This window comes from Rutidosis leptorrhynchoides, chromosome 6 (assembly GCF_046630445.1).
Source record: "Rutidosis leptorrhynchoides isolate AG116_Rl617_1_P2 chromosome 6, CSIRO_AGI_Rlap_v1, whole genome shotgun sequence".
NCBI lineage: Eukaryota > Viridiplantae > Streptophyta > Magnoliopsida > Asterales > Asteraceae > Rutidosis > Rutidosis leptorrhynchoides.
In genome coordinates this window covers 141795691-141808417 of record NC_092338.1, presented here as the reverse complement: position 1 = coordinate 141808417, position 12727 = coordinate 141795691, and positions in this window count along the sequence as shown.

The following is a 12727-nucleotide window of genomic DNA, read 5'->3' as shown; positions in this document are numbered from 1 at the left end:
GGATTTAGAAAACTTGGAAGTAAACTTGCAATCTTGGAAGTATTCTTGATTTTATGAAACTAGAACTTTTGGAATTTATGAAGAACACTTAGAACTTGAAGATAGAACTTGAGAGAGATCAATTAGATGAAGAAAATTGAAGAATGAAAGTGTTTGTAGGTGTTTTTGGTCATTGGTGTATGGATTAGATATAAAGGATATGTAATTTTGTTTTCATGTAAATAAGTCATGAATGATTACTCATATTTTTGTAATTTTATGAGATATTTCATGCTAGTTGCCAAATGATGGTTCCCACATGTGTTAGGTGACTCACATGGGCTACTAAGAGCTGATCATTGGAGTGTATATACTGAAATGTCCCGTTCTTATTGATTAAAAACGTTCCATATTAATTGATTTCGTTGCGAGGTTTTGACCTGTATATGAGACGTTTTTCAAAGACTGCATTCATTTTAAAACAAACCATAACCTTTATTTCATCAATAAAGGTTTAAAAAGCTTTACGTAGATTATCAAATAATGATAATCTAAAATATCCTGTTTACACACGACCATTACATAATGGTTTACAATACAAATATGTTACAACAAAATAAGTTTCTTGAATGCAGTTTTTACACAATATCATACAAGCATGGACTCCAAATCTCGTCCTTATTTAAGTATGCGACAGCGGAAGCTCTTAATAATCACCTGAGAATAAACATGCTTAAAACGTCAACAAAAATGTTGGTGAGTTATAGGTTTAACCTATATATATCAAATCATAATAATAGACCACAAGATTTCATATTTCAATACACATCCCATACATAGAGATAAAAATTATTCATATAGTGAACACCTGGTAACTGACATTAACAAGATGCATATATAAGAATATCCCCATCATTCCGGGACACCCTTCGGATATGATATAAATTTCGAAGTACTAAAGCATCCGGTACTTTGGATGGGGTTTGTTAGGCCCAATAGATCTATCTTTAGGATTCGCGTCAATTAGGGTGTCTGTTCCCTAATTCTTAGATTACCAGACTTAATAAAAAGGGGCATATTCGATTCCGATAATTCAACCATAGAATGTAGTTTCACGTACTTGTGTCTATTTTGTAAATCATTTATAAAACCTGCATGTATTCTTATCCCAAAAATATTAGATTTTAAAAGTGGGACTATAACTCACTTTCACAGATTTTTACTTCGTCGGGAAGTAAGACTTGGCCACTGGTTGATTCACGAACCTATAACAATATATACATATATATCAAAGTATGTTCAAAATATATTTACAATACTTTTAATATATTTTGATGTTTTAAATTTATTAAGTCAGCTGTCCTCGTTAGTAACCTACAACTAGTTGTCCACAGTTAGATGTACAGAAATAAATCAATAAATATTATCTTGAATCAATCCACGACCCAGTGTATACGTATCTCAGTATTGATCACAACTCAAACTATATATATTTTGGAATCAACCTCAACCCTGTATAGCTAACTCCAACATTCATATATATAGTGTCTATGGTTGTTCCGAAATATATATAGATGTGTCGACATGATAGGTCGAAACATTGTATACGTGTCTATGGTATCTCAAGATTACATAATATACAATACAAGTTGATTAAGTTATGGTTGGAATAGATTTGTTACCAATTTTCACGTAGCTAAAATGAGAAAAATTATCCAATCTTGTTTTACCCATAACTTCTTCATTTTAAATCCGTTTTGAGTGAATCAAATTGCTATGGTTTCATATTGAACTCTATTTTATGAATCTAAATAGAAAAAGTATAGGTTTATTGTCAGAAAAATAAGTTACAAGTCGTTTTTGTAAAGGTAGTCATTTCAGTCGAAAGAACGACGTCTAGATGACCATTTTAGAAAACATACTTCCACTTTGAGTTTAACCATAATTTTTGGATATAGTTTCATGTTCATAATAAAAATCATTTTCTCAGAATAACAACTTTTAAATCAAAGTTTATCATAGTTTTTAATTAACTAACCCAAAACAGCCCGCGGTGTTACTACGACGGCGTAAATCCGGTTTACGGTGTTTTTCGTGTTTCCATGTTTTAAATCATTAAGTTAGCATATCATATAGATATAGAACATGTGTTTAGTTGATTTTAAAAGTCAAGTTAGAAGGATTAACTTTTGTTTGCGAACAAGTTTAGAATTAACTAAACTATGTTCTAGTGATTACAAGTTTAAACCTTCGAATAAGATAGCTTTATATGTATGAATCAAATGATGTTATGAACATTATTACTACCTTAAGTTCCTTAGATAAACCTACTGGAAAAAAGAAAAATAGATCTAGCTTCAACGGATCCTTGGATGGCTCGAAGTTCTTGAAGCAGAATCATGACACGAAAACAAGTTCAAGTAAGATCATCACTTGAAATAAGATTGTTATAGTTATAGAAATTGAACCCAAGTTTGAATATGATTATTACCTTGTATTAGAATGATAACCTACTGTAAGAAACAAAGATTTCTTGAGGTTGGATGATCACCTTACAAGATTGGAAGTGAGCTAGCAAACTTGAAAGTATTCTTGATTTTATGTAACTAGAACTTGTAGAATTTATGAAGAACACTTAGAACTTGAAGATAGAACTTGAGAGAGATCAATTATATGAAGAAAATTGAAGAATGAAAGTGTTTGTAGGTGTTTTTGGTGTATGGATTAGATATAAAGGATATGTAATTTTGTTTTCATGTAAATAAGTCATGAATGATTACTCATATTTTTGTAATTTTATGAGATATTTCATGCTAGTTGCCAAATGATGGTTCCCACATGTGTTAGGTGACTCACATGGGCTGCTAAGAGCTGATCATTGGAGTGTATATACCAATAGTACATACTTCTAAAAGCTGTGTATTGTACGAGTACGAATACGGGTGCATACGAGTAGAATTGTTGATGAAACTGAACGAGGATGTAATTGTAAGCATTTTTGTTAAGTAGAAGTATTTTGATAAGTGTATTGAAGTCTTTCAAAAGTGTATAAATACATATTAAAACACTACATGTATATACATTTTAACTGAGTCGTTAAGTCATCGTTAGTCGTTACATGTAAGTGTTGTTTTGAAACCTTTAGGTTAACGATCTTGTTAAATGTTGTTAACCCAATGTTTATAATATCAAATGAGATTTTAAATTATTATATTATCATGTATGAATATCTCTTAATATGATATATAAACATTAAATGTCTTTACAACGATAATCGTTATATATATGTCTCGTTTAAAAATCATTAAGTTAGTAGTCTTGTTTTTACATATGTAGTTCATTGTTAATATACTTAATGATATGTTTACTTATCATAGTATCATGTTAACTATATATATATATATATATATATATATATATATATATATATATATATATATATATATATATATATATATATATATATATATATATATATATATATATATATATATATATATATATATATATCCATATATATGTCATCATATAGTTTTTACAAGTTTTAACGTTCGTGAATCACCGGTCAACTTGGGTGGTCAATTGTCTATATGAAACATATTTTAATTAATCAAGTCTGAACAAGTTTTATTGCTTAACATGTTGGAAACATTTAATCATGTAAATATCAATCTCAATTAATATATATAAACATGGAAAAGTTCGGGTCACTACATATACCAATAGTACATACATCTAAAAGCTATGTATTGTACGAGTACGAATACGGGTGCATACGAGTAGAATTGTTGATGAAACTGAACGAGGATGTAATTGTAAGAATTTTTGTTAAGTAGAAGTATTTTGATAAGTGTCTTGAAGTCTTTCAAAAGTGTATGAATACATATTAAAACACTACATGTATATACATTTTAACTGAGTCGTTAAGTCATCGTTAGTCGTTACATGTAAGTGTTGTTTTGAAACCTTTAGGTTAACGATCTTGTTAAATGTTGTTAACCCAATGTTTATAATATCAAAAGAGATTTTAAATTATTATATTATCATGATATTATGATGTACGAATATCTCTTAATATGATATATATACATTAAATGTCGTTATAACGATAATCGTTACATATATGTCTCGTTTCAAAATCATTAAGTTAGTAGTCTTGTTTTTACATATGTAGTTCATTGTTAATATACTTAATGATATGTTTACTTATCATAATATCATGTTAACTATATATATAACCATATATATGTCATCATATAGTTTTTACAAGTTTTAACGTTCGTGAATCACCGGTCAACTTGGGTGGTCAATTGTCTATATGAAACCTATTTCAATTAATCAAGTCTTCACAAGTTTGATTGCTTAACATGTTGGAAACACTTAATCATGTAAATAACAATTTCATTTAATATATATAAACATGGAAAAGTTCGGGTCACTACAGATACAGGTCGACTTTTAGGGTTTTCTAGACTAAAATCAATTTTTCGATCGATTTTTTATGAAAAACTCTAAACCAAAACGTAGAAAACAACTGCAATGACTCCAGAAACAATTTTTGATAAAGAAAACACAAAATATAACGTAAGAAAAAGGATTAATCGTTCAAAACACAGATAACACCAAAAACACCAACTTTTTAACCCAAAAACGATTTAGATCAAGTAAAACCAGAGACTCCTGCTCTGATACCACTTTGTAGATGAAGAATTATGGATCTTAGGTCACTTGCTAACAATCCTAGAGGTAGAATACACTAGAATTGGGTTAAACCGAGATATGGGTCGTATCGGGATCGAATAGATCAAACCTAGGACAAATACTAGATTAGATCGACGCCTAAACGAAGTATTTTGGTGGTATTTAGTGTTAGAGTTCGGCATAGACGAAAACATGTCGATTAGGGTAAATGGGATGAGTAACCTCAACAAAGAAGTCTCAACCCTTATATATACTTTTAACGACCCGTCCTAATCCATCTGAATGAATACATTACATTTGGTTACATCGCGAGGTACTGGACCTCTATATGATACATTTTACAAATATTGCATTCATTTTGAAAAGACAAACTTTCCTTACATCGAAAGTTGACGGCATGCATACCATTTCATAATGTATCCAACTATAATTGACTTAATAATAATCTTGATGAACTCAATGACTCGAATGCAACGTCTTTTGAAATATGTCACGAATGACTCCAAGTAATATCTCTAATATGAGCAAATGCACAGCGGAAGATTTCTTTCATACCTGAGAATAAACATGCTTTCAAGTGTCAACCAAAAGGTTGGTGATTTCATTAGTTTATCATAATCATTTCAATATATTAATAGACCACAAGATTTCAGTTTATAAATATATGTACACTCGCAAGTGTATAAACCGTTCTGCTTATGTTGAGGCCTCAGTAACCAACCTTAACAATAATATAATAAGTCATCTTCGCAAAGTTGGATATGTACATTCGCAAGTGTATAAATAATCCTCGAAGTACTAAACATCCGCCCACTAGCTCTTATATCTAGTGCAGCCTACAGGATGGGGGTGTTAAGCCCGATAGATCTATCTTTAGGATTCTCGCTTACATGATCTTATAACATGTAACTAAATTACCTAGCACATCAATCCGCATAATATCATTTTTAATCACTTGTCTCTATTTTGTAAAGCATTTATAAAATATTGCATGTATTCTCAGCCCAAAATATATATTGCAAAAGCAATTAAAAAGGGAGCAAATGAAACTCACCATACTGTATTTTGTAGTAAAAATACATATGACGGCATTGAACAAGTATAGGGTTGATCTCAGATTCACGAACCTATATCATTTATATATATATTAACACATATAATTAATATGTAATATTATTCAAAACCGTTTGTATATATTAATTATATATTACTTATTTAAAATAGTAATACAATATTTATATTGTTATCATATATGTATTTGATATATTTTCATATGAATAACTTTTGATTTGTTAAAATAATGATTTTAATAATACTAAAACTATGTTGTTAATGATAATATTTAGGTTTCATAATGAAATATTAAGCTTTGATAATAATACTAGTTATTTTATTTGTAATAATAATAATAATAATAATAATAATAATAATAATAATAATAATAATAATAATAATAATAATAATAATAATAATAATAATAATAATAATAATACTACCTCACATGAAAAAGTTCCAAAAAGGCAATAACTGCCTTAGACAGGATTCGAACTCATGACCTCCCGCTAACCCAATAACACCACTAACCCATCCCTCTATTTCAGTTTTTGCGAAATTTATATCTCCCCAAAATATATATCTCGATTATATTATCTGTCTTCCCATTCTTCTTTAAACAAACTGGGCTTGTTCCGGCCCAAAAGGGTTTTAAACGAATTCGGCCCAACAGGAAAAGGCAGCCCAATCATTAATTGGTTTATATGCCCAATACAAAATGGATCTGTGGTGACAGAATTAAGAAACGAAGCAGAAGGAAGAAACAACAATCATTTTTTTTCATCTTCATTCATGTCATCATCCACACATGTCTTCATCATTATCATCGTACCATTATCATCATCATCTCTATCATTATCTAGTCAACATCATCATCAATATCATAATCATCATCTTCAACTTAATTCATCATCATAACTCCATCATACTCGACTTAAATCTATCATTATCAATCGTTTACCTTTATTAATTGAAAAGTCCTAGCAATAACATAAAAAATTCGACAATCATAAAAGGATGGGGCCTTCGGTATTATTTATTCAGCTAAGACCAAATCATATCGATCATTAACTTTATTTCCTTTAATCACGGATCATTATCAATCTTAACATCTATCCCACTTTAGTCGATCGACAACTCCCCTCTTGAATAAAAAAACGCGTTATATATGTTCCTAATCATCACCACATATCTTTATTTACCACATAAAAGAAAGTCAAGACTTTCCCTTTTTTTGTCTCCCACACTAGTTGGCCACCGATGTGACGACCCGGGAATTTCCGACCAAATTTAAACTTAATCTTTATAGGAATTCGACACGATAAGCAAAGTCTGTAATGTTGAGTCTCAAAACTTTGAAATTATATTCATGTAATCAATTACCCTTCGACTATGCTCAATGATTCACGAACATTTATGTGTATATGTATATGTATATATATAAACAAAAGTATATATAATAATTTGAACTAGTATAATACCAAATAATCATTTGAATTAAATATACAGTGTAATGTACAAAATAAATACGATATTATTAAATAAATATATAAACATAAATATATATATGTATACATAAGTAATATATTTTGTTATCTTTAACATTAATAATAAGATCAATATCATTATTGTATTATGTATTTTGATTATTATTATTATTATTATTATTAATCAGTATTATTATTATTAATTAGAATTATAATTACTTATATATATATTTATTATTACGGATTATATAAGCACAATATATAGGAGCTGAGTCAGTTTTCATCACAACCTAATCCTGTCTTTCCTTTTCAATATTCGTTTTTATCTGCAAGAATCCAAATGATCGATCACTTTATAATTCTCAATTCAAGAATTCGTACAATCAAGATCAAATCACAAATATGATTCCAAATTCAGTTTGATGTCCCTATATAAATTCTATAGTTTCTGTTTTATCTTTTCCTCTAGAGCGAATATCTTGTCTGGAAAATTATATTGAACGAATCTTAACTCATAACACAAACAAAATCCGTTTAACATCCCTTTCTACTTTTAAAATTTTATATCATTCTTCCTGGATTAATATTCTATCGATCCTTTACTCAATATAAACAATCCAATTGCAATGTTAGTGATAAGAATCATTTGATCCATCACTCTATTCTTCTGTCAAGCCAACAATAATAACCACAACCCACCATTCTTTCTTTCTTCTTGATTATGTCAACCAACCTTGACAACCGAGAACAAACCATACGCCACATGCGTAAGCAGTCACATATATATAACCCAAACACTTACCTGCATCAAAATTTTTCTCTCTCTTTTTCTTCTTTCTGTTTCGGTTTAGATAGAACACCAACATCTTCATATCATCTTTGTGAATCCATTATTAATGCACTTACCTATAATCTGTTACAACTCACCATCAACAACCTTTGTTTTCCTTTTTCTAAAACCATCGATCATTTTATATTATTCTTCATGAACCCACAACCCATAACCACGATTAATACTCGTGTAATATTGTTTCTGTTTTAAGCCATCAGGAACCATCAACACGGGTTGCAACCAACGAAACCCATCTTGCTTCGTTACCGAATTACTTCTTGTTTTCTCCAAACCACTTCGAATCGTCACCTCATTATATGAAGGTACATACGCATGATATATATATATATATAATTGTGTACCACCACCTTTCTATATCTCCCCTCTCTCCCTCTCTTGATGAAACTTGCGATTTCTTTTCTTTCTCTTTTCATAAAATTAACTACAAGTGAAGGGATTAAATAAAGAATGTTGATGATTGCATTTTTTTTCTTTTTCCTTGAGGCCGACCAGAGGAAGATCGGTGTAATGTTTAAATACACAAAGTATTATTTTGGTGTTGCTTTCATGGGTAAACCAAACCCCACTTATGTTTATTGATGTGATTATACAATGCATTAGATAACAAAAAGATAGTATACATCGTGCATGTGGGGTTCAAGATAGAAACTTATCTTGGATTCTAAATCCATTAATTGATGGGAAACACACTTGTTTATTCTAATTACAAACTGATCATGACAGTTGGGTCAAGGGTAAGCTGTATATATTGTTGGCTCATAGGATTAGTGTTGGACTGATAGATATAGATGTAGTAATGGGTTACAGAATTCTGAGTTTCAATTGGGTCGAATCCATAATAAGGTCCAGCTAGGTTTTTCTATTGGGCTGTTCGACTTATAGAACCCAGAACATCATCAAAGGATATTGCTACGCTATTGTTACTCCTTCAGCTTTCTGTTTAACTGCCACCCAAAAACACCTTAACTCATCGTGAACCTCTACTAGTCGCTGCTATTGCTAACTGTTCCTGTACAGTTTTGATCATCAACATAACCCACCATATTTTCTTTCTTTCATGCTATTATTCGATCAACCCTATCACCATCACTAAACTAATTGTTTTGTTGTTTTGCTCGATAAAACCAAACCCATTTGATTTGATCGAGACCCAACATCACACACTTATTTACGAGGGAACAATTGAAGCTTTTGAATCTAGTTCCTAATTCTTGTTTCTTTTAAAGCTATGAATGAAGGAAGTGAAACAATGATGATGAACAATTGTTGTTGCCACTGCTGCATTTTCTGTCTTGTTAAACAACGATGATATGATGATAGTGTTAATATTATTGATACGCGATGAGGAATGACGATGGTTTTCATGTTAGATCGAAACAGATATTAGGAAACAAGGAACACTGTAATTTTTTGTTATACATTGAGGCTTCTGTTGTTTCAAGATCATGGGCAAGAGAAATTAATTAATTTGGACCGTTAGTTTTGGACTTGTGAAACTACTGTTGGGCTAAAGAACATTGGGTTAGATTAATGCAAGTGAAGAAAGAAATGGAAGACAGAAAATGGGTTAAATGAATTAGGCTGCAAATTAAATCAGAAAAGTATAAGGCAGTCCATAGGTTAAGGGTGTTTGTGTTCAAACTAGAGGTCACGGGTTCGAGCCCGATTCGGGGCATTTTTCTTTAAGCTTGATTTAAAGGTAGTTTACTCACTTTTAATATCATTATTATTATTATATTATTATCATTTTTAATATTAACATAACTATTATTATTGTTAATATTAAAAGAACCATTATTTTTAAATTTATCATTTTCATTAAAATTTTCATTTTCATTAAAATTATTAGTATTATAAAAAGTATCATTTAAAATTATCATTTTTATTAAGATTTATATTATAATTATAACTATTATTATTAAAACTACCTTTTTATTTAAAATTTCATTATAACTATTATTATTATATTATTATAACAAATAAATACTTTGTGTACTTATACTAAAATTATATTAATATTAACTATAATTATATATTAAAAACATTAACATTTCTATTATGTATATACAAAATAAATACATATATAACATGTAATTTAAAATATAAAATATATTAGAATTTAGTGCCAATTATATATAAACTACAAACACTAAATTTATAAATACTATATAATAAATAGATGGAATTATTTGATGTTCATTATATGTGTTAATATATATACTCGATATAGGTTCATGAATCTAAGGCCAACCCTACACTTGTTATGTGTAGTCATATGTATTTTTACTACGAAATACAGTATGGTGAGTTCATTTGATTCCCTTTTACTCTTTACATTTTTTGGGACTGAGAATACATGCGCTGTTTTTACAACTGCTTTATTAAATGTTGTTGAAATATATTTTGAAATGCGAATACGTGAAATGCTTTTATAAATGTTTGACAAGATAGACACAAGTAAAACATTCCTCGAATAAATTATTATGCAGACAGAAGTGCTGCGGATTATTGTTGAATTATGTGGACATGATAATTGCCACCGTTGAATTATGTGGACATGATAATTGCCACCGTTGAATTATGTGGACATGATAGTTGCCACCAATTGATATGAATGTTATGTATCGAGAGATTGATTTTATACACAGGTTATGTGTATGTTATTTGGTGCATAAGATATGTGTACGGTTACTAAGATTATGAAAAATGGTTTCGTACATGAGAAAGGTGTACTGTATTTAAAAGATATCTCATGTGCATTACAGGTGGGTATAGGATTCGGGCTCATTTGTACCATGCTGGATTTAAATCTTGTGGTGTATCAAAATGATGAATTTTATTGTTTTATGATAAACTTATGAACTCACCAACCTTTTGGTTGACACTTGAAAGTATGTTTATTCTCAGGTATAAAAGAAACATTCCGCTGTGCATTTTCTCATTTTAAAGACAGTATTTGGAGTCGATCATCGTAATGGAACAAGTTGTTGGTGACTTCGTCCAGATGGATTAGGACGGGTCCTTTCAGTTGGTATCAGAGCGGTGATCTTAGCGAACCAGGTCTGCATTAGTGTGTCCAACTGATAAGTCATTAGGATGCATTAGTGAGTCTGGACTTCAACCGTGTCTGCATGTCAAAAGTTTTGCTTATCATTTAGTGTCAAAAATTAATTGCTTATCATCCTTAAAGTCTAGACACGTCTTACTGCCTCTATTGCATAGACAGTGTATAGATAAATTCATATCTTAACGTATCTGTTATTGTTACCTTTGCCTGATAGCTTCCGTAGATTCCTCCGTAACTTATGGGTTTTTAGTATTATATATCCATATGTAAATTATGTATTGCAGGGTACTAATCTACATCCTATAATCTATTTCTTATCGAAAAATCCTTCGTCTGATCGTACGAGGTGAATCCCTCAACTAGTTCGAGTCCCTCAGATTTCGATAACTATTCCGATAGTTATTCCGACATGAATATTTACCTAAGCTCCGAAAGCGGTGTCACCAGAATGAATTAATCGATCAGTCATCCCCAATTCATCTGATGGGTTCGTAGTCGACTTAATCAATGAAGACTCGAAGAAGGCGATTCCTTCCACCAACCGAATTCACCTCTTGACAATGAACCTGAAGCGTTTACCGGCGAACCTGTTTGAGACACCATTTTCTCTCATTTCCAGAGTATCTCATCACGATCATATACTATCTCAAATTTAAAATCTCATTCATCCACTCGTTCCGACCGACAATCATCCCGGAGTAATAGCAAAAGTCACGAGCTTCGCGCCCGAGTTGTAGCCTTGGAAAATATGGTGCAAAACGTACCAACTTCAGCAACATCACCGGCACCAACAGTACCACCAACAACCCAAGTTTCAACATCACATGCCTCAACATCTCAATCTGTACCTCGAGCATAATCATCGTTCTACATGACGTTCTACATCATCTATCTTCTTTCGACATGACGATTATGTAATCTCTAATGTTTTAGAAATTATATATTCTTGTTCTAATGGTAAATCAAATGAGTTTAATATCATATTAACTCATTAAATCCATGATTACGTCTGAAGAAAATATATATGTATATATATTTTCATAAAGATTGTAATTAAAATTTTTTTTCGTACAAACTGTTAATGGTGAAAATATTTTAACAGGTAGATAATACCGGAGGAATATTTAGATTTCACGTTAATAGTTAATGGTGAAAATATTTTAACGGGTAGGTAATACCTGAAGAATATTTAGATTTCACGTTAATAAGTTACACTGTACATTCTTCGAATCTGAATCAATAGTCATTTACTATCCTACTTACATCCACAGATATACGTATCCGTTTACCACAGAATAATCAATTTCATTCAATTTCATATTTGGATTTTGACCTATCAGAATCCAACAAGTGGCATAATGAAGAAAACATTGGACAAAATAAAATTTGTTAAAAACAAACAATTTAACTATGAGAAGAATTTTATTAAGAATCCACGCTAACTATTCCTAGCTAACTGTTCCTAGCTAACTGTTTACATTTTATTATCGCAATTTATTTATCGCAGTTTATTTATAGCAATTTAATTATTGCAATTTTATTTTTCGTCATTTAATTTTTGTTATTTACTTTACGCACTTTATTTAT